Source organism: Dermacentor silvarum, chromosome 1 (genome assembly GCF_013339745.2).
Source record: "Dermacentor silvarum isolate Dsil-2018 chromosome 1, BIME_Dsil_1.4, whole genome shotgun sequence".
Classification (NCBI taxonomy): Eukaryota; Metazoa; Arthropoda; class Arachnida; order Ixodida; family Ixodidae; genus Dermacentor; species Dermacentor silvarum.
Genome location: NC_051154.1, coordinates 100084260 through 100108044, shown reverse-complemented (window position 1 = coordinate 100108044; position 23785 = coordinate 100084260). Strand labels below are relative to the sequence as shown.

At 47.5% G+C, this 23785-nt stretch overlaps 1 protein-coding gene across 2 annotated transcripts in view; it reads right to left on the bottom strand.

The window, feature by feature from the left end:
• The window catches only part of LOC119433473 (putative sodium-coupled neutral amino acid transporter 7), a 531279-nt gene that overhangs the window by 287902 nt on the left and 219592 nt on the right, over positions 1 to 23785 (bottom strand). The window contains exon 9 of one of the 2 annotated variants that reach the window (XR_007468144.1): positions 3469 to 3753. The exons of the other annotated variant lie outside the window; for it this stretch is intronic. The gene's annotated coding sequence lies outside the window, so the exon portion shown is untranslated. Of the gene's footprint in view, positions 1 to 3468; positions 3754 to 23785 lie in introns of those variants that run through there. 2 annotated transcript variants of the gene reach the window in all.

Below are 23785 nucleotides of genomic sequence, written 5' to 3'. Positions count from 1 at the left end.
TCCTAGAACCATGGAGGAAAGAAAAAAAAAACTCGGGAAGGAACAATTACGTCCCGTGCAACTTCCTTTGACGCCGTTCTCTCCATATGCCGCTACCACGCGGGTTGACCAGAAACGCCGCTTGCCAACACGTGTTTTTCCCATGATTCCTCTTTTTTTGTTTATTTATGACGAGGCTTCAAGGTTGTCATCACGTGACACCCCCTCCTTACTTTTCTTATTCTATCCTCCACGCCTATAGAACCACAGCTCCCATAAGTAGTGGCATAACCACGTTTGCATAAAGAGCTATAACCACTCATCCGAGTTCTAGCTCACTGTATCCGAGTGCAGGGTAGCCAGCCGGTGCTTGCACTGGCTAAAACCCCTGCGTTACCTCTCTCATTTTTATCTCACGCAGAGAGCCGTTCTCACGATATATGTTGTTGGGTCTCACACATGCTCTTGGGACAAAGGAACGACAACGCAGTAGTGCAAACAATCACAAGGACATTTATTGCGCATTTCATACACCAATGCACACTAGCCGAATTACAACCAATAGAACATTCACATGCACGCGCGACAAATGAAGTAAGTCCGACTCACCGCGACCCGATAGCGAGCGAATATGTTCGCCCCATGCTGTGACACCATCGCCGAGTCGTTCACGTGTACGGTCACGCGAACGGTGGCGCGTTCGAACGATCCGTGTTCGTCCATACCGGTGTCCTGCTCTTACCCTCGCGATACGGTCCCACGAAGCGGGCCGGCGCACGCGCGAAGCGTTCGTGCGTGTTGGTCGCCGATCCCAAGCCCAAGAGGAAGCGCCTTCGACCTTTTTCTCCCAAGTCACCCCGCCGTTCGGTGGCGTTAGCATCGCGACACTCGCGCCATCTCTCGCAATGCGCCGCAACCACCACGACCGCCGCCGGCGCTTAGCCACGCGGTGAAGCCGGATTACAGGAGACGCGTGAGAGTCGCGCATCCAAACATCCCCCCAACCTTAAATCATTACACATACTCCGGCGAAACATGTCACACGGTCTATCAACGCGCGCGTCGCGAACAAAAGTTAGTACATGCGACAGTGGCCGCGCCGAGGAAATGTCCACACGTTATCCACAACATGCGAGCCGAAATTGTCTCTGGGGTTCACCGCTGGCGTCCGTTGGTCACAGCACCACGTCTGCAGATTCGATGGCACGACTCCAGCCCAGGACTCCGGAAACGGCGACGCAGAAGTCGGCACGAGCAAGCGTCGCTCGCGCCGACGCGCCGCGAGAGCTGCTGTAGCCGTTGGTGACTGCCGGCTCTTTTCCCAGCCGCCGAGGGTTGCGAGCCGGACACAGGTGGCCGCCGAAATCGCTGCGCCGAACTGGCAACAGGCATCTGCATCGCCTGCGGTAGCTCGATTGTAGTCCAGGGCAGCAGCGCTGACGATGTGCAGGTGACAGCAAACCAGGGGTGACTCCGCTCACGCTGCGTACACTCAACGCACTCGACAAACACTAAAGTAGTACAAGGGAGAGGAATTCAGCATACGCATCGCCCACGTGGTACGATGTTCAATTCGGCTAGCAAAATTTCGGGCAGCATTTCAGATGCTAAGTTCACGTGAACAAAGCTTACTTTCTTAAGTCGAACAAGTAATTTCAATTCGTACAAGGCGAACTAATGATGGAAGCAATGTGCGACACCTCAACACCACGGTCCACCAGGTTGTGTCCCTCAACGTGCGACAGGCGGCTTTGTGAAGCCTTAGGCCTAATGCGTCGCTACTTTGACAATCAGCATGCAAAAAAAAAAAACATCATCCAAAATGGGCACAACAGGCAGCCGCGAGGAGACGTTAGCTCTTTGAGGTGGTCCTACCCCGCTCGGTGCACACAGCATCCGAGTTGACGGCGCCCACCGTCCCAGACGGTGTCGGAGCGCCCGGTGCCAGGCCGCAATACCAGTCAGCCCGTAGCGGCACCCGTGGCCCGCGGCCACCCGGCTCCCTGAGCCGCGACTTACGAAGTCAAAGAGATAGAAGAAGCTATTTACATAAGAAACTCGGACCACCCAAGAGGTTTCCGTACTCACTCGCTTCAGGCTTGCCAATGCTCCGCGGGCGCTAGGCCTCGCTCTCCCAGGATGCAGACCACGTGGCTCTCGTATCGACGAGTGTACTTCAACAAAACACTCGCGAAAAGGCTTAGCATGTTGAAAAGTTCAAACGCGCTACAGCAACCGTCGCCTCGCTCAAGAAAGCACGCCGCCGACACTAGCGATCAAAATCCACGCTAGGACTATGCTTCGGTTGAAACATCTCGAACCGAGCAAAACAGTTAATATTATCGTCTGATGCCCCAAGAGGCCCCACGTTGGGCGCCAGATGTTGGGTCTCACACATGCTCTTCGGACAAAGGAACGACAACACAGTAGTGCAAACAATCAAAAGGGCATTTATTGCACCTTTCATACACTAATACACACTAGCCGAATTACTACCAATAGAACATTCAGATGGGCGCGCGACAAACCAAGAAAGTCCGACTCAACGCGACCGGATTGCGAGCGAATACGTTCGTCCCATGCCATGACACCATCGCCTTATCGTTCGCGTGTACGGTCACGCGAACGATAGCGCGTTCGAACGATCCGTGTTCGTCCATAGCGGTGTCCTGCTCTTAGCCTCGCGAGACGGTCCCGCGAAGCGGGCCGGCGCACGCGTGAAGCGTTCGTGCGTGTTTGTCGCCGATCCCAAGCCCAAGAGGAAGCGCCTCCGACCTTTTTCTCCCAAGTCACCCCGCCGTTCGGTGGCGTTAGCATCGCGACACTCGCGCCATCTCTCGCAATGCGCCGCAACCACCACGACCGCCGCCGGCGCTTAGTCACGCGGTGAAGCCGGATTACAGGAAACGCGTGAGAGTCGCGCATGCCCACAATGTAGAAGAAATATTAGCCGCAACGTATCTGTGGTATGTCAAATTGTAGCTTGATTATTCGTGCTTTGAAGGAAAGCGATGCGGAAACAGGAAACCAAATATTGTTAATCATTTATCTGTGAAATTGGTAGCAATCGCAAAGTGTCCACAAGAAGAATTATTCGCAGTTCTACCGAAATCTACAGCGATAACACAGAAAAGAAGACTGTATCGGTGGTTTCACCAAAGTTCGTAAAAAGGTGAGTAGCCAAGTTGCATGCTGTGATGGCCGTGCCTTGCAAAGACGCATGTGGCTCTGCGAAGGTGACAAAGAGGTATACCTTTCTGGTTGCGCACGCGACGTTTGAATGGACTGTTGTTACCCTTCCATTTTCCATGGCTTGTACCACTTACTTACATGTTTTTCAAACGGCTGTAACAAATAGCGATGTCTGGTTGTTTTTTTTTTCAGGTGCATTTATTAAAGAGGCGGAAATTACCTGCATGAGATATCGGAATGTGCTAGATGCAGTATTTACTGCAATTAATTTACTAATTTACTTTTCTAATTATTCACTTAAGGGCATATAGTTAATAGCAAATTGCGAGGTTGACACCGAGCTCTTGTGAAGCCATGTTTGCTTAGCAGAAATCGTTAAGACTAGCACCACTTTCGAGATAGATTATGGGGTTTTACGTGCCAAAGCCGCGATCTGATTATGAGGCACGCCGTAGTGGGGGACTCCGGAAATTTGGACCACCTGAGGTTCTTTAACGTGCACCTAAATCTAAGTACACGGGTGTTTTCGCATTTTGCCCCCATCGAAATGCGGCCGCCGTGGCCGGGATTCGATCCCGCGACCTCGTGCTCAGCGCAGCCCAACACCTTAGCCACTGAGCAACCACGGCGGGTACCACTTTCGAGATAACAGGCCTTAAAGTGTGCTACGGAATACATTGGCGTTCCGGCTAACAGTTTCCGAAACGCATGCGTCAAGGAGTACGGGGTGATCTTAGCTTTAACGCCAACGTATGTTACCGCACACGTTATTTTTGTCGAGGTCCACCGCCGACTTCCGTTGCGCGGATGCAACCAATATTACGTCATACCCTGATATGGCGGCTCCTGGCCTGTCTAGGCCTGCCCGGTTCAGGCCGAACGAGCAGCCGTTCCTAACCCGTTGGCCCCTTCAAGGGAAGTGCATGAGGTTGCACACTTTTGCTACGCATTATCTCACCTTGGCAGTGGCGTAGCCAGAAATTTTGTTCGGGGGGGGGGGGGGGGGGCTGAGGTTGCAACGCGGCCTCCTCCTTATAGAATTTGTCGCGGGATCAAATACATGAATAATAACTGCATTGCCAATGCCATTGTATATTAGATGCTGCAAACGAATTATTGAACGCTACGCACTGTCAAGTAAAATATGTATTTTTTCATAAAAGAATATATTCGTATGTCTTAAAAATTCTGGCAGAAATAACTGATGTCAATGCGGCTGCGTTTTTTTTTCGTCTATTTAATAAGGAAAGAAAATATCACACGGACATCAGAACTATATGAGTTCGAAACCAGCAAAGCAATGTATACAGCTGATATGAAGAACGTAAAGGCCATCTAATGAATAAGTTGAGGACAAATATTTTGATGAATCTTCGTCATTCAAGAACCTTGTTTACATTTTTGCACATATGCAACGGCCAGGAAAAAACCTCAATGACGCTGTCCCTCGTTGCAATAGATTGCGCAGGAGCAGCTGTTATCGGTCGTGTATTGTAATTACACAGAGATTATACTCGCAACAGTGAGTACAAATAAAAAGTAGGAGAGAGAGAGAGAAGTCATAAGGGAAAGGCAGGGCGGTTAAACATGCTGAGCCCGGTAGGCTACCCTGCACTGGGGAAGGGGTAGAAAGGATTGAAAGAGAAGGAAGAGAGAAGTTCACAGTTCACACGTTTCATATTTACAGTTAAGCGTTCATCGCTGAGTTTCGTCACAGGCGGTCATACAGACTTGTGCACTTCAAAAAACACAGCAGCGCCTTTATAGCCCTGCACATAGCAGACGCACGAGGCCACGCGCCCAAGATATTTTCCTCCGTAAAAAACCTGTCGTCTAAGTGCCCCAAAGCCGTCCGAAGGGCCTTCTTCTTCGTATCTGTGGCAGTCACATAAAAGTAGGAGTTCTGCAAAATATACATTAGAAATGCGAAGATAGAATGGAATATACAAATGCGAAGATACAACTCGCTAAGGGCAAAAAAGAGTCGCTAGGAACAAAGTTCACTGCTTGTATACACAACACCTCGCAACAAGGTATTTAAATGTACGTCTAAGTCTCCAATAAATCTACGTATTTAAGCAAACGTCACTGTATATTATGCGTCAAACAAGACAAATAAACACGTTGCGGAGTCAGAGATAGTAAACTTTGCGCACAGAAAGACAGATGATCTAGGCAAGAACAAAACTATGATCGCAGACATCATTATATGTACTCGGGCCATGCAGCGGTCCCGACAGCACCATACAGGTAGAATAATAGAGGAATAATGCAGAAATCAGTACGAAAATGTTTAATTTAACTGCCTGCACAGCGGCAACAATTATTCTGCACCCAAAATTAAAGGAGGGTTTTGCTTCGTTTCAAAAAAGAAATAAAAGCAGGTAGCTAAAAAGGAAAGAAAAGGACAAGCGGAAGACACAGATGATGCGGCAAGTTACTACCCAATATCCGAGTGTATTTTTGGCAAACGCATCGTGGGCCGGGCTTTCAATGAGCAAGGTTGGTCAAAATTGGTTATTGATGTCCTCGTAATTTTCGTATTCGCATGATAATTTTGATCATGATGCTAACTGCTAGAATAAACGGCTAAAATTTCTGCGGTTTTAAAAGCTAACGAACAGTCATACGTTTTCGTGATTACGAGCTTATGGACCTGAAGGAATAGAGCTCTTTAGTTGCATTGATTTTTGCTGCGTCGCTATCTAAAGGACAAACTTCTCTCGGCGGGGAAGTTGAGCGAAGCGGTCAATGACTTCGGACACGTTGATGCCGACGTCTTTGTGGGTGTATAGAAGCACCAGTCTAACCATGCGTTTCACAGACATTGTGGAGCGCAAGTAGTTTTTTTAGTTAACTCTTGTAAAAAAATATTCTCTCTGCGCTGGCAGTGGTCACTGGAAGGGTGACTAGAATCTGGAACAGTTTGTACACATTTACATAGAACCTGCAGTCGCAAAGGGCGAGGGCATCTATTCCGGTGTCAAAACTTAAAACACTCCCTCGATGTCGTTGGCATCCTTGTTTAGGTACTTTGCACAAACAGTAGGCTGTTCGATTCCGGCGATGTCCGTCGTTTCGTCAGCAAGTACGGAGAAGCAGCCTGCTTATGCAACTAGGCTTTCTTTGATAATTTCGCCACAAATTTCTATAATTTGGTTTTGTGCATCTGGGCTTAAATACGAGGCATTACTGGGGCAACTTTCCAAATGGTTCTTCAGATATGTATCTCCACAATCAGCTCGCATGCGAATAAGCGCTCTGAAAATACGTGTATTTTCAGGGAGGCCTATGCTTGAATCCATAGGGCCACTGTCCCTCTGGCCAACGAGAGCCAGACCTTGTAGCCCGCAAAAAGAATTTCCTCAATAATAGGCCATTTCCTTTCTCCTGTTTTCTCAAATTTTACTTTGCCTGCCCTGGTCCAGCTGATCGATCACATTGGACACGCGTCCTGAAAATGTTTGGAGAAAATTATCAGCTGCTAGCTCACAGTCACGGTAATATTTAGTATTTTCGTGTGTGTGGAAGATTGCGAGCGCGTGCTTTCATTTCTGGAACGGCTTGGACACGAGGGCTCCAGTGCACGCATGTTGGTCCAAGTTTATAACAGCATTAACCCCATAAAGTTCCAGAATTGAAAATCTTTTGAAGCACGCCTTTGGAAATGTCAGTGCACCTTTCGCGTCAAAAGTTTATGAGAACTTTACACCCATAAAATTTGGAATTGAAATCCATGCGCTCCGTATAGATTCCGCGGCCGCTGCGAGATGCCGCAACGCGCCCGCTCGCTATCGAAAAGCCCTTGAAAACTTGTGCTCGGATGGGGCTCCTTGCGTTACGTGACCCCAGGTGCCACGAAATCTACCACAGGTGCCACGAAATCCAGCCCGAGTTCGCAATGTTCGTGCCGAAATGTCTTTCGAGCGTGAAAAAGACATTGTAGACAGAATGCAGAATGATTGAACATAGCTCGCCTACACGAACATGTCGCAGCCTATGACACTAGGACACCTGAACAATGGAGAATTCTGCACTCAAGAACGAATTATGGTCAACAAATGCTTCGACATATGCTTCCGACTTCACCTCAGTAACCTCACCTCGCCTTACGAGAAATAGACCTTCTGTCCTTATGCAGCCTGCACAACTACTTTCAGTCAAACTAATCCTTGTTGTTTAAGGAGTTTGTTCATATGCAATACTGTATGACTTTTCCCTCCTTTATTTGCTTTAGTTTATGCTTCACTGAATATAGTGCTATGTTATGTTTTTTTTTTCCTATTTTTTTCCTGTTTTCGTATAATAAGACTTTATTTATGTAATCTATAATGCTCATGTATAAATTCAATATTTCCTTGTTAATGCAGACTACTTGTTTTTCTAATTGTTAAAGTGTATTACTGCCTGTCTCGCATACACATTTTTTTTTTAATTGACACCTTCCCATCTGTTTACTCACATGTGAGCGCCCGACGCCCTCTGTTGCCTTTGATGGGTTTTTGGGCTGGTCAAGTTGCCTGCGTGCAACTTTTTATCCAGAACCCCACCATGTCATTCTTTTCATGGGAAGTAAATTATTATTATTATTATTATTATTATTATTATTATTATTATTATTATTATTATTATTATTATTATTATTATTATTATTATTATTATTATTATTCCCGGCGTCGGTGGTAGTTTTGGTCGGCGGTGCATGCCGGCACGGAAAAATTTCGGGGGGGGGGGGGGAGGGGCTGAAGCCCCATCAGCCCCCCCCCCCCCCCCCCTGGCTACGCGCCTGCACCTTGGCAACAAAGTTCGGGCGCCATATCCGCTTTCTTCTTGAAATTGGTTCTCTATATCGAACAATGAAGGCCTACCCCATAGTAATGCACAGGCAGCGCGCGATGTCAATGCAACGGAACAGTGGCACGATCTGTCACCGCTACAGCAAGACACGCCGAGCGGTAACAGGTGGCGCCATCGTTCGGTTGCAGAGAAATCGGCATCTTTTTAGCCATGCCGCCGACACGCACCTGCCATTGCCTTAGATAGGCGTTACATCAAGCAACATACGCCAAAATATATGCTCGCTTTGATCGTGCATCAACGGTCGGACGCGTCAAATTGGTTTTATAAATATATCATATGACTCGTTAACGCATCCTACATGCGTGAGCTTCTCGTGGATAAATTTAACTTTATGCTTCAGTGACGTGGGCGGCAACATGCCTCCGTCAGGAGTGATGGCTGCATCGGCAGCAAATAATTCAACGGAGCGCTCAATAGGTTGTTCTGTCAGAGAAAGCAAGCGTATGGCTGACAATCCAGTGGGACCTTCCAAACGAGCAAAAAGCATTGGGACACAAACGGCACAATGTGCTTGCTCAAACATTTAGCATGATGAGGGCGGTTCTGTGAAGCGACTCCTGATTGCAATACAGTGGCGCACCGACGTCGGGGGGGGGGGGGGGGGGGGGTCGGCGGTTGTAACCCCCCCCCCCCCCTGAGGCCGACTTAACCCCCCTCTTTTGTTTAACCACTTTTCTTTCCTTGCGCATTGGAGTACTGCAACTAAGATGTAAGACGCGAAATCGTCTGCACACTCACAAAAAGCGCATTTTTTGACAATTTCCCGTGAAGAAATTGAAATTAGTGCTATTTAGATGGTATTGGCAAACTGTCAACCCCCCCCCCCCCCCCCCCCTGGCAGAGATCCTGGGTACGCTACTGTTGCAATACCCAACGACAAAGCCGGGCTTCTTGCTAAAGTGAAAACTATGTATGAGCAATACACATTTCAATGCCGTATATACTTGCAAACCTATTTGCGAGTTCTTTCACTGTTCCTATGGCACTCAGCGGCCACAGCTTCTGCGGTAACCTACTTGCGTTCTGAAATCAAATAGTTAATAATTTTTAACAGTTCTTAAGTGTGGCTGGATATCTCGAAAGTGGCGCTAGTCTTAAATATGCCTGCTAAGCAGACATGGCTTCACCACACTGCTTGGTTTCAATTGCCGAATTGGAGCATGTGCCATAAAGCGAATAACTAAAAGTTGAATTAGTGAATATTTTATTAAGCACCAGGATATATTGCCATTTGTCGCGCAAATAAGGCGCGCCTCTTCAGGTAGCCGACATCAACAGACCGAATTGTGCTATATGCCCCCCGCAACTTTTTAAAGTTATATTCGGAAAGAAAAACAATGCCATATAGATGACAGTTCGTTTTGTCCTTTAATAATTAAGGTATACCTTATTCTTCTGACGCTATGTTTATCGGGCTGCTGCGCTGAGGCAACCGTGTTCGAAAACGACCGACGAACCAACTTGGGTCACTGCGTAGATGGCAATGTGTACATATGTGCCACTCTTTAATGAACCTCTTTCACACCGACATAGGTCACTGTAGATGCGGGACTGCGTAGGTACCGCTGTTCAGTGAAACTCTTCGACGCCGACTTGGAGCACTCGGTATATGTGCCACTCGGTCTGTGCTGGTCCTCTGTGAGACTTTTTGATGCCAACTTAGGTCACTTTGTATGTGCCAGTAGGTGCGTGCCGCTCTTCAATGAACGTCAATATGACGGCAACTTGGGTAACTATATGTTTGTGCCACACGGAATGTGCCGTTCTACAATGACGAAAAAGATCCCTTAAATGTATCCGATTCTGAGCGGAATCGAACTCACGTCACAGGGTTTCCTCAACGACAGCAACCCGACGCTTTAGCAAGATGCGCCACAAATGCACTGGAAATGTGTCGCATTTCAATGAACGTCTTTCACGCCAACGCTTTAGCGAGCTGCGCCATGAATGTACTGGGTATGTGCCGCACTTCAATGCGCCTTTCGCCAACTTGGGTCACTGAGTATGTGCTAGTCTGGCCCGCCGCCAAAAGTTCCTCTATACCCGAGGGCCCGGCCCGGGTGCGCGGCAGGAGAGGGAACAATTCTCAGCGTTCGCACGCACCAGCGCGCCACGCACCGTGCCGCGATTCGCGGCACGAGGAGCAGCTTTTTTTTTTATTGCGATAGCAATTATATGGACACTTCAACCGGATTTCTGCCGTCGCCGTCGTCGTCGCCGTCGTCGTGAGGTTCCCTATAGATAAAATTTTCGCCGCGCGCCGTATGCCCGAGCGGAAGCGTGCGGGGACGAGATAGTCAGTTTCCGTTGAAGCGATAGACCGCACGTACCTTCGCCCGCTGCGGCGTATTGGCTCGCTGCCAGCGTTTTGACAGTCGTTGTCTGCAGTCATTCAGTGTGATCTATTCATGTTTGTTTGTGCGCGCTCACACCACGCTTGTTCATTCAGCTAGTAATAGTAGGGCCACATTTTCCACCGCACGCTACACATGCAATGCTGCCCGGATCGGCAGTGCAGCACTACAGGTGTGTCCCTTCGCACGCGCTGCCCACGGGAAGCGCTTCTCATCAACACCACCGTTTCACACGCGCCTTCTCGTGGTCATCGAGTCTCTCTTCATGTCGGTCTACTTAGCAGCACACCTGCTTACTTAATCAGCTCATGTTTACTACAATTCATATTGCTACCAAAGCCGCTCACCTTACTTCGTATGACATTGCTGTGTTGCTATCGCATTCATTGCTTCGCCCTTAGGGCGAAACTGTGACATTTTTTTTTTTAGGCGGGCCCAGGCAATAAGAAAGGAAGATTAAGAATTGAATGTTGAGACACACCAGCAAGGCGCAAAATTGCACCAGAAAAATAAATACGCCTAAGGAATAAGTATAGAGACTGTAAAATTTATTACATAAACATGCAGGGATGCCGCAAGCAGCAAAAGTGGCTGGAAATTCAAACGCAGCTGAATGACGAAGCTATTAGTGCGTACGCCTTGATCGAAACGTATCTACGAGATTTGGAGCAGCCGCCTGTAATTGAAAATTTTGTATGGGAGCTAGAGGTGCAACAGAATGACTGGGTCAAGGAAAGGCGGAGGTGTATGCATGCTAATAAGGCGAGGTGTGAAGTGGCAAATGGTAAAAGAGACATGTAAGCAGCATTTATGGGTTAGCGGCACAAGGGAAGGCAATAAGACGTGGCTCGGAATAGCTTACCTATGGACAGGTAGTGATGCCAGAGATGAAAATAAAGAATTTATTGATTGCATTAGAAGCGATCTTAATGAGTTCAAGAAATCGGGTCAGGTGGCATTGGTAGGAGATATGAATGCGCACGTGGAAGATTTAGACGGATATACTGATTACAACGGTTCTCTAGTACTGGATCTGTGTGATGAACAGAACCTTATAGTCGTTAACAGGGAGAATAAGTGTCATGGACAGGTAACGTGGCAATGCGGAAACAGGCAGTCATGTATCGGCAACGCCTTAGTCTCAGACATGGTCTGCGAACAACCATACCAACTGATAATAGACTAACATGGAAAAAAATTGCCTGGGTAGCGATCATAAACGTTTAACCTTAAAATAGGCGAGAGATAACCCAAAACACGAACCAATAGCATCAGAATTTCTAAAAATGAATGAAAAGCAAATAACAGAGATCGCAAAAAAAAAACAGAGAAGAAAATGGAGGCGTTTCCTACAACAGTCTGGGAATGTAAGGAACTGGTAGCCGTTATGCAGCAGGAGATAAGACAGACACGGCAAAAAAAATGTTGGATTAGAAAGAGGAAGCCACGTAAGTGGCGAAACAAGAAAATAAAGAAAGCTGTAGAAGAGCGTAAGCAGGCGTCTAGGAATCATCGAGAAGCCAAAACGTTGGGCACTACACGAAGAAGAGGTGCTCTATAGATAGAACAAGTACCGAGAAAAGAAAAGGGTGGCGTGTGAGCCCGTGCAAGCGGAAATTAAATGCGCAAGTGAACGTTGGGTGCATAACATTCGCAAAAAAGACAAACGCGCCCCAAAAAGTTTCTGGAACAATGTCAAAGCAATCGGAGTTCCAACTAGAAATTCGCAAACGGCTATAAGGGATAAAGACGGTAACATCTTTGAAAAAGACGATGCGCTGCGGTACATCACAGATGTTATTGGGGATAACTTCGGCATGAAAGAAAGCGTAGTTCAGACTCAAATAGACCAGCAGTATAGCAGAGAATCCTGAGAGATCAAAATTTAGCATAGAAAACTTTAATTAGTAAAAGGCAAAAGAAAATATCCCCAATAACATGGCAGCAGGTCCAGATGAAATCCCACTACAGCTAATCAAAAACCTCGGTCCAAAGATAAAGGCACTGCTGATGAATATCATAGAGCAAGTGATAAGAACGAAGAAAATTCCGGTTGGATGGCGTGAAAGCAATATGAACCTCATATACAAAGGCAACGGTTATAAGGATAAGACGAGCTCGTACAGGCCACTTGCAGTAACGTCGCTGATATACATGTATAGAATGGCAACGCAGGCCACAAAATTAGAACTGTCCAAGTGGGTGGAGAAAAATGATGTACTGGGGAACTACAAAATGAATTCAGACCAGGCAGACGCTTAGAGAATAATATATGTTTGTACTAACTCAGTGCATAGAGATTTCAGTAGCTCGAAATAGACCGTTATTGATAGCATTTCTAGATTTTAAAGGAGCCTATATACGACAACGTAGATAGCGGATTGTTATGGGATATTCTCAATGGATATTCTCCACGATTTCGTGGAGGTGCTGAGGGATATATATAGAGACAACCGAGTGCAAATTGTATGCGAAGGCTGAAAATGTAATGAAGTGGTGGAAATTCACTAAGGACTGAAGCAAGGATGTCCTCTGTCTCGATTGTGTTTCATGCTTTATTTTAAGCGCATAGAAAGACGGCTGGACAACAGTAAATTAGGGTTTGATTTATCCTACATGCGTAAATGGACAAATGGTACAACAGAAGGTCCCCGGACTGATGTATGCAGACGACATATAGTGCTACTAGCGGACAATGCAAGAGATTTACAGAATCTTGCGAGTATCTGTGACAGCGCAGCGACAAATCTAGGGCTTAAGTTTAGCACTGAGAAATCGGGAATTGTTATCTTTAATGAAGAGACAAGTACGTGGTGTCAATTCAACAGCAAGTCATACCCATAGTCAAGCAATATAAATACTTCGGCGCATACATAAACGAAGGAAAGACTTCGTCAAGCACCCACCAAGATAACTTAAAAATAAAGGGAAGCGGAATGCAGCAATAATGAAACAGGGCACTGTGGGGCCACAATAAGTATATGAGGTAGTGTGTGGAATCTTGAAAGGAGTAATGGTGCCAACGCTAAAGTTCGCAAATGCCATATCCTATGCTTAAAATCGGATATCTTCGGAGAGTGGGCATGGCAGCAGCAGACACGGCAACATGCTGAGCAATCCTTTTTGCTTTGCGCTGCAGGTCTTTCTCGGAGCTCTGCTGACGCCGCCTGATTTTCATCAAACGGCACGTGGCGACCATTTTCAAGAATTTGATGCTTTATCAGTGACACTGCTCTACGACGGTGTCATCTCAGGACGGGATCATCCTTGGCTATCAGCGACTATACCTTTGACGACATCGGCGACGTCATGTCACGTGGCACTTCCAACGACTATAAGACTACCGCCGGAGCTATTCTTCCCCAGAGGCATGGTAGCAGCAGACACGGCAACATTTTGAGCAATCCTTTTTGCTTTGCGCTGCAGGTTAGTGATTCTAAATCTGAACATTGTTACCGAAGTGACGACCGTTTTTTAGTACTGCTGTCCTGTCCACTGGGCGTTCAGAGCTTTCTGTCTTGTTTTTTTTTTTTTTCATTATCAAAAGATGTGTTGTCTTGCGGCGATATTGAATCAAATCCTCGTCCGACATGAAAAGAGATGCTAGTGGAATTACTATCTTATCTGCCCAGAGCAAGATAAATTCAACAATGTAGTGCCTACAGGTATCCCAGAACACGATAGAGGACAAACTTTCCTCTTTAACTGAGCGGATTGACGGTATTGAGAGACAGTTATCCAGCCTGAAAGTCTTAGCCCCGAAGGTACAAGATATGGAAGCTGCAATATCAGAACTTCAGGGGCAGCTCACTTCAGTTAGGAACCAGCTGGACGACTTAGAAAACAGAGGCAGGAGAAATAACCTGATCATTTATGACATAGAGGAAGATAGCATGGAGTCTGGTCAGGAACTGGAAATGAAAGTAACCAATGACGTTTTCCAGAAAAAAAAATGGTTTAACGGTGAGTGGCGTCGAAAGATGCCATAGACTGGGTAAAAAGCAAGCAGGCAGGGTGCGACCAGTTATTCTGAAACTCCTCGACTTTCGTGAAAAAAATGACAATATTACGATCATGTCATAAGCTCAAAGGCTCAAGAATATCGATAGCCGAGGACTATTCAAAGAGCGAGTTCGGGAAATACGCAAGCAGCTCTGGAAAAGTTGCGAGAACTAGAGAGCAGATGGAGCCAAGGTAAAACTAACTTTCGACAAACTAAGCATTGAAAGCGTCTTATTTGGTTGGGCCGATCAAAGGGTTCTCGCTACAGGCTTAAAAGAAAATCAAACTGACTTTCGACTAAGACATCTCGGACCCTGAAAGCATTAAATGTCAATTGTAGGAGTATACTCAACAAGACCACTCAGTTGGAGGCTCTTCTGCTCTTGCACAACCCGGATACAGCAGTCTTGACTGAGACCTGGCTTAATGACAGTGAGTTCGTTCCCACCGGCTACAGTTCGTATCGAAAAGACCGTGATGGTAGAGGTGGGGGTGTCAGCATACTTTTTAAATCATCCTTGCGAATTTTTTAAACGCCTGAAATACCCAATGTAGAGTGTATTTTCTGTACAGCTTACTATGCAAATATTGGGTATGTTATTGCGGCAATATACCGACCCCCTAAATCTACCATTGCCGTATTTGATGAGCTGAGGCAATATTTGTGTACGAATGTAAAACCCGGTAATCGTATTATATTATCAGGAGATTTTAATTTTCCTAATGTAGACTGGGTAACATTATCACTTAAAAAAAACATGACCCTCTAGGGGTAGCTGTGCTGGACATTGCTTTTGCCTTTGACTTATTGCAAATTGTGGAACAAAGCACACGAATTCAAGGCAGTTCTCAGTCAATGCTTGACCTTTTTTTTTCTGTCAGCGGATCAATTAGCGCCAAAACTAATTGCGAGATAGTACCTGGCATATTGGATCACGAGGCTGTACTACTCACCGTTGCTGACGCCATGTTAGATAAGAAATCTGAATGTTCATCTTACCGAAACTTCTCTCGAGCCGATGATGTATCAATTATTGATATACTTTCGCTTAATTTTGACGACTTTTCAAGTAGCACGGAAGACGTAGTGTCGCTGTGATGCAGGTTTTAAAAAAATAGTTAAAGAGTGCATTGATCGATTTGTCCCGTTGTCGATTAAAAAGAAAAATCGCGATAATCCATGGATCTCCCGCGAGACATTGCGGCTCCAAAGGAAACTGAAACGTGGAAAAAAAAATTAAAATCGAAAACGTGCAGTCGATAAAACAAAAGATCGACGACATTTCCTCTCAGCTTAAAAGTCAAGTGCATGCCAAAAAATAACGCTACTATGGTGAATCGCTACCAAGTTTCATAAGCACGGCTCCAGAGAAATTTTGGCGTTCCATTTCCCCGACCTCCAAGGAATGTGTTGTATTTCATGTTGATGGTAAGGCAGTTCACGAAAGCAAAGAAATAGCAAATGCGTTTAACATACACTTTAAGTCCGTCTATACAAGTGATAATGATGTAATGCCACCTTTCGAAATGTCTGTGCCGCCTATATCCGATGTTCAAATCTAAACAGGTATACTAAACATGTTCTTACAACTGAACACTAAAAAATCTTCTGGCCCGGACAACATTCCAAGCGCATGCAGAATGGCCATCAAAGTACTTGCACGTTCTGTTCACAAGGTCATTGTGTGAAGGACAAGTACCGAGTGACTGGAGGACCAGTAAAACACGTTGTGGGGCTAGTTTGTGCATAGCTTTCAAAAGATGAAGCGCCACCAGTGACAGCACATTAGGAACAAAGACGCCACAACCCACTCAGGACAACAACAGCAACAACAAAGACAGGACAGGCGCTTCCTGTCTTTGTTCCTTCCTAATGTGCTGTCACTGGTGGCGCTTCATCTTTTGAAAGACTGGAGGACGGCCAGAGTGAAGCCACTACGTAAAACAGGAAAAAAGCACTGTATTCAAAACTACCGTCCAATTTCTTTAACATCTACGGTATGTAAATTTTTGGAACACATAATCCATAATCATATCTGAGAATTCTTGGACAACAATAATATACTAACAAAGCATCAACACGGATTCAGAAAAGGCTACTCAACAATTACCTAATTGGTTTTAACAGTGCACGACTTTGCGAAAGCAATTAACAATGGGAAACAAATTTTCATGGATTTTGCAAAAGCTTTCGACAAGGTCTCTCACAAAAAACTACTTTACAAATTGAGCACGATACTGAAAAACTCCCGACTAATTAATTGGCTCACAGCATACTTTGATGGCAGAGAACAATTTGATGTTTTTAATGATAATTCTTCTCAACGACTTCCGGTAGACTCTGGTGTTCCGCAGGGCTCGGTCCTTGGACCTCTCTTGTTCCTTTTATTCATTAATTATATGCTGCATGGTATTCCAGTTATGGTTAAGTGTGATGTTTTTGTCACCGATCTGGCGGGCGTGCGGGTGGTAAAAGAGATGGAGAAGGAAGACGGATGGCGACACAGCAAACAGATTTTTTAATAGCACGCAAACTCGAGACTCAAAATAAAAAAAAATCAAGCACACTAAAACACACTGCGGGAACAATACTAACAAAGATACAAACTAAAGCCTAATATACTAAACAAGTTCTAATTCACACCTACGCTCGTCTGTGGCGGCTAATCCTTCAATGTCGGGCAACCCTGTCCTATCTCGCTGAAACGCACGCCTGAAACGCTACAAAGAGTCACCTTGCTGCACCCGTCGTTGTACGTTTGTCCGAGTCCGAAACTCGTCGGCCCTTTCTCTCAGAGTTCAGCGCTCTCGTCAATTCTGTAGTCGTCTCTGCCTTACCGTCGGCGCGTCGTCTCTTTTATCGGTGGTGAGCTCGTCGGTACTTCGTCGGTGATGAGCTAGTCAGTAATTCTTCAGTGACGGCGCTCGGCGTTGCTTAGGCCCACCTGGATAGGCCTAGCGTCGGGATGCGTCGCAACTTCTTGAGTGCCGACGTGGCGCCCCGAGGAGAATCGAACGTGCCGGTCTGCCGCAGAAGGGGGATCCTCTCTGGGGTGCCCGGTGCTGCCGTGAGAGGCTGCAGCCAGTCCAGGAGCCTCGCTCGAACTTGCCGAGGTCGACGGCCACACCTTGAACGGCCAACGTCACGGACTCAGCCAGACCCCCAAGTCTCCCGTCGCCAGAGCGGATCTAGCGATGCGACCTTTCTGGCCCGGAGCCACGTCGATAATCCCCGGACAGCGCCGTTCATCCCTCGATTACGCCTCGGCTCACGCGCATCGAGAGCTCATGCCGTTTCGAACACCGAGCTTCACGTGCTCTTCTTCTTTTTCGCGCCGCAGGCGGCCTCTTACATATGACATTAAGGCCCAACCACAAGGAACGGATTTCCGACGGATTTTCGGCGTCGGCGCCGGCCGGCGGCACGCGACGGCGGCCGGCGGCGTGGAGAACAATGCGCCGCCGGTCGGCGCCGCAAGAGCAGGCCAGACTGCAGCGCTGACGGCGGAAGTGGCGGTAGACGCAAGAGATAAACAAAATATAGCCTCCGAGATGGTGCACCGTGCCATGTGAGTGAGCTCGGAGGCCATTTACAAAGCGAGCTTCCGGCGTTGTCGTCCGCGAGTGCCTGTGCCTGGTCTGCGTCCCAAACAGCCGATCGCTCACGCGTGCTCCGGCCATTGCAAGTGGTGCAGCTTTGTACGGTATCATAGATAATGATGTATACTCTTTCCAGACAGGGACATGCAAGGAACGCCGAAGTGCACACTTAAGGCCCGTCCACGTTACCGGCACGCAAACTCGCCGTACGCCGTTCGCGGGTTGCCGTTTGACGGTGGTTTCGCTCGCGAGCGGCGAGATTTCCTTGCCGTAGACAGAATGGGACCGGGACCCATTTGTGCTGCAGCTGTACAGCGAAGTGGCCAATCAGTGACCGAGGGGTGGTCACCCTGGCACCGACGGCAGCCTCACCGCCGCTGATCGCTCGGCGGCGCCGATATCGTCGCTAGGCCTTCTCCGGCTCACTCGAAAACTTAAGCTGACGGCGCTTCGGAATGAATCACCGACGCTCACCAGCCGCGATATTTTCTCACCGTTGTTGTCGCTCTTCGCTATAATTATACACAAAGAAGAAAATGCGCTGATATTAGCGGCGCCGTCGGCTGTGATGCGGGCACAACCGAGCCGGTCGTCTGCCGCCGGTAGCCGTGCACTGTAGCTGAGCTCGACAAGTATCGGAGCTCTCGTTCGTGTTTAACGTTCGACAGCGGATATAGTTTTTCATACAATGTAGAATTTACGCGTAACGTTATCTAGCGGAAAGTATTTTTGCTAGGAACAGAAGCTGCTGGTGATGCTATCCATGCTATGCGACTGGTGCTACGTTTTTCAGCACAGACAACCAGCGTATATGTTTTGCACTAGAGCTACGGACAATTTTTATGAAGTTTTAGAAGTACAAGAAGTCCTTGCTTAGTAAAAACAATTGTTCTGTTAGCGCAGCATTTTGCAAAACTGACCGGCTAAATTCGGGGCCAAGGATCTGGCCACATTGCGCCACGCTTGAAATACGTCGACGCCGAGAGTCTCTTGTGGTTGAGAGCCGTCAATGAGCGTCCACGCCGCGTGCCGCCGGCCGGCGCCGACGCCGAAAATCCGTCGGAAATCCGTTCCTTGTGGTTGGGCCTTTAAGCTTTATGCTGATGACTGTGTATTGTACTCAAAAATAGACAATATTACTGAACAGGAGTTGCTGAACAATGCTTTTCGACAAATTGTCGACTGGTGCGATGCCTGGCAAATGTCGATTAATTTCGAGAAAACTGTTTTTATGTCCATTTCACATAAGAAGCGTAAACTAACGTTTCCGACGGTATTAATAATATCATTCTTTCCGAAGTAACACATTATAAGTATCTTGGACTCTGGATCACAAATGACCTCACTTGGACTAAGCACCGTGAATATGTAATAGCTAATGCTAACCGCAAGCTCTTTTTTTTTTTTAAGGAGGGCCTTGAAACTTTCTACTCCCACTGTACGCCTGCTGGCATATTAAGCTATAATTCTGCCGATGCTAGACTATGCATGTGTAATTTGGGACCCTTTTACTAAAACTGGCACTAACAAGATAGAAATGGTGCAAATAAAAGCAGCTCGTTTTATTTATAACAGCGACGGCACTTCAGTGACAGACCTCTTAACAAAAGCAAACCTGCCACCATTAATTCAAAGAAACCGTGTATCACGACTAAAATTCCTTTTTCAACTCTTCAATGGTCATTATAAGACAGATCTCACGGTGTCACAGACCCCGTGAACGAGGCGCAGACGCCGGACCAAATTCCAAAGACGATTTATCAGCTTCTGAAAATAATCCCACGAAAGCAAGGACAATTAAGAATGCGCCCTCTGGTGCGCCAACGAACGCCGGTTGCTGTCCAAAGACCGAGTCAGAGCCCAGAGTTGTCAAAACACAACAAAATATATTCTTCACACGAGGCAGTTACACACCCACTTGCGCACTTAGGCTAGACACGACACTATACAATTCAGATGGGTATTAACAAAAACAGGAAAATAATTCACGATAAGCACTAAGAGTCCAACACGTATATTACAAAATTAAAAGGAACACTAAGTGTCCAATCGTATTCACCGTGCTGGTCCTGGAGTCGCACGATCTCGGCGTAACTCGGGGCAGATCTCGAAGAAGGGAACTTTTCCGGAAATGCAGACGCTCGATGAACTCGTCGACTAGCTTGCCGGGGAATCCCCTTCTTCCGCAGACGGTCAGTCTTCACGTTACATCACTTTACCGGAGCGGTCTCAACTGAACTCCACTGAACGATTCTCGCACAGCGGTTATATAGCTTCCACAGGCGTTCTCGAACATTCCTATCGGAGTCGTGATCTCGTAACATGGCCAAAGCTTGGGAAGCTTCGAGTCTTTTCTCGTACCTTCGACCGCCGCTGTCGGAGATTTGTCAAGGGGGGGGGTGATGACTCATGCTGTTGGCGCACGCTCACGCTGTAGTTGTCTCTCTCGACTCGCCCGGTGAGAAGGTGTCTGGGCGCGCGCGTGTACTCTCTCTCTCTCTCCGGTTAGCGCCCTCGGTGAACGGAACCACCTAGAAACGCGGTACGTGTGAGCGGCGCAGCGTGGCGCCAGCGGTCAAACGCTGTACCTACTAGCAAATGTAGTGTTGCCGGAGTGCGCCGCTCACACGTACCTGACGTCACACCGTCTTCCTGGGGCAGTGCGGCGTTTGGAGAGGCTGAGCGCGTGTCGCAGCTCCTCAAGAGTGAAGTCTGCCTCGTCCAACTGGCAGGCTGGACCGTAGAAAGCAGTCATGGTACTCTGACTTGTCAAAGAAGAAAGGTCGGCATTTGTGGTGTCACCGGACATAGGGGATTTTAGCTGGGGATTTTAGCAGGGTGGGAAACAATACATATGTAAAGAACACTATAGCATAGGCAACGAACACAATACAAATCAGGTCAACAGAGCTTGAAACATAGCAGTAGCACAGCAAGATAACAAATTTTTACTCAATACTTGAAACAAACGCCGAAAGTGATGATATTAAAACTTGGTAATTGGTTAGATGATTCCATTCAACGACTGTTCGTGGAAAGAAGGAATACTTAAAACAATTATTACGCGTACTAAATGGGGTTATTGTTCGGCTATGCCGTTGCCTAGTAGCATAACCAGATGATTTGTCAAGGGGGGGGGGGGGGGGGGGTGATGACTCATGCTGTTGGCGCACGCTCACGCTGTAGTTGTCTCTCTCGACTCGCCCGGTGAGAAGGTGTCTGGGCGCGCGCGTGTACTCTCTCTCTCTCTCTCCGGTTAGCGCCCTCGGTGAACGGAACCACCTAGAAACGCGGTACGTGTGAGCGGCGCAGCGTGGCGCCAGCGGTCAAACGCTGTACCTACTAGCAAATGTAGTGTTGCCTCCGCCGTTAACGTCGCTTCGTCGAGGCTCTTTAGACGTCCAGGCGCCGTTCGCGTTGTTGTTTGAGGCGTATGCGCTCTTCCCCTCTGTTGAAGTTGCCGCGGGGCCGGCGTGTTCTTTCGCTGGCTTGCGTGACACGCGGCGCGCGCTTGGATTACGCGCTCTTTTGTGACACACGGGAATAATTACTTTTTCATCTGGTTATGCTACTAGGCAACGACATAGCCGAACAATAACCCCATTTAGTACGCGTAATAATTGTTTTAAGTATTCCTTCTTTCCACGAACAGTCGTTGAATGGAATCATCTAACCAATTACCAAGTTTTAATATCATCACTTTCGGCGTTTGTTTCAAGTATTGAGTAAAAATTTGTTATCTTGCTATGCTACTGCTATGTTTCAAGCTCTGTTGACCTGATTTGTATTGTGTTCGTTGCCTATGCTATAGTGTTCTTTACATATGTATTGTTTCCCACCCTGCTAAAATCCCCAGCTAAAATCCCCTATGTCCGGTGACACCACAAATGCCGACCTTTCTTCTTTGACAAGTCAGAGTACCATGACTGCTTTCTACGGTCCAGCCTGCCAGTTGGACGAGGCAGACTTCACTCTTGAGGAGCTGCGACACGCGCTCAGCCTCTCCAAACGCCGCACTGCCCCAGGTGAAGACGGTGTGACGTCAGGACTGCATCCCTGTTTTCCACAGACCCCTCTCTGTTTCTTGAACCTTTTCTTAACCGTTGTTTCCTGGTTTGCACCCCTCCTGCAGTCCAAATATTTGATTGACAATTTTCTGGTCAGCTTCCTCCATTTTGTGTCAATATGTATTCCTCATGTACAAATAACTGAAAACTCTCCTTGCCCACCGCTTTTCTGCCATTTCTCTCAATCGCTCCTCAAATTCTATCTTGCTGCTGGCTTCCCTGCCCTCGAATGACGTCCATCCCATGTCACCCTGTACCCCCTGATTTGGCGTATTTCCGTGTGCTCCCAGAGCCAGTCTACCTACCCCTCGCTGCTTAACCCCCAACCTTGCTCGAACCTCTGATCTCATCTCGCGACACGCGCTCAGCCTCTCCAAACGCCGCACTGCCCCAGGTGAAGACGGTGTGACGTATCAAGCATTACGGAACATTGATAACAGTTTTCATGACCCCATACTGGACGAGTATAATGAGGTATGGAGAACTGGTGTAATCCCTGCTGAGTGGAAATCGACCGTGGTAATACCAATTTTAAAGCCCGGACGCCCTGCACGACACCTCAAGTCCTACCGGCCGATATCCCTAACATCAAATGTCATCAAGTTAACGGAGCGAATGGTCCTGTTTCGTCTAGAAGACAGGCTATAGAAAGAAGGTAATTTTTTCCCCTGATGTGATGAGCGGTTTTCGTCGCCGCCGTTCAGCTCTGGACAGCATTTCAGACCTTGTCTCAGCGCTTGAATGTACTAAAGGAAACAAGCACTCCGCCTACATGCTCTTCCTAGACGTACAGCAAGCTTTCGACTCAGTTCCGCATCAGGCGATTATTTTCGCTCTTGCAACCGCGGGAATTTCGGGTCGTCTGCTTCGCTTTGTGTGCAATTTCCTATCGGAGCGCCGGATGAAAGTGCGTGTCGGAGCAATAACAAGTGAATCCCGCACTGTTGAGTGCGGTGTCCCACAGGACAGCGTTTTATCGCCGCTTCTGTTTAACATAGCTAGTACTCGCCGCGTTTCCAAGTCGCTTGCCTGGAGACAGTGACTTAATTCCCTGTGAGCATAGCTATCTATGCAGATGATATTGCTCTGTGGATAAGCGGCCCTTCGCATCTTGGCCCGCGGCTTCGTGCAAGCTTGCAAATAGCTCTGAACGCGACTTCGGAGTACTTGGGTGAAGTTGGCCTGCAGATATCACCTGCTAAGTCGGCTGCAATAGCATACCACCCTAAACAACGCGCTCGTCGAACAATGAGCCGACTGTACCTTGACGAAACGCCAATAAGCTGGGTGCGACAACACCGTTATTTGGGCTTAATTGTGGATGATCGCATCTCTTGGCGTCCTGCCGTTAAAGTCGTACGACACAAATCGCAATCCATCCTTATGTGGCCGCCTTGGCTGCTAGAGGTGCTGGCTGTGACCAAACAACGGCTCTGCAGGTGTATGTATGCGTTACCATTCCTGAACGTACCACCTAGTTTGATGGCCCAACTGGAACGTGATCATCGCGTTGCCCTTCGACTAATGCTGGGATTACCTCGTGAGGCGCAATCAGTTCCATTACTCACTGAAGCACATCATTTACCTCTAAGGCTACAAGCAGACCAGATAGCTCTATATCATATTGAGCGTCCGCACCGCACATCGAATGGTCAAATATGCTCTTTGATCGTCTGATTCACCGCCCGTTTTCTCGCATTGGAAAATGGCGGCATTATTTATGAACATTAC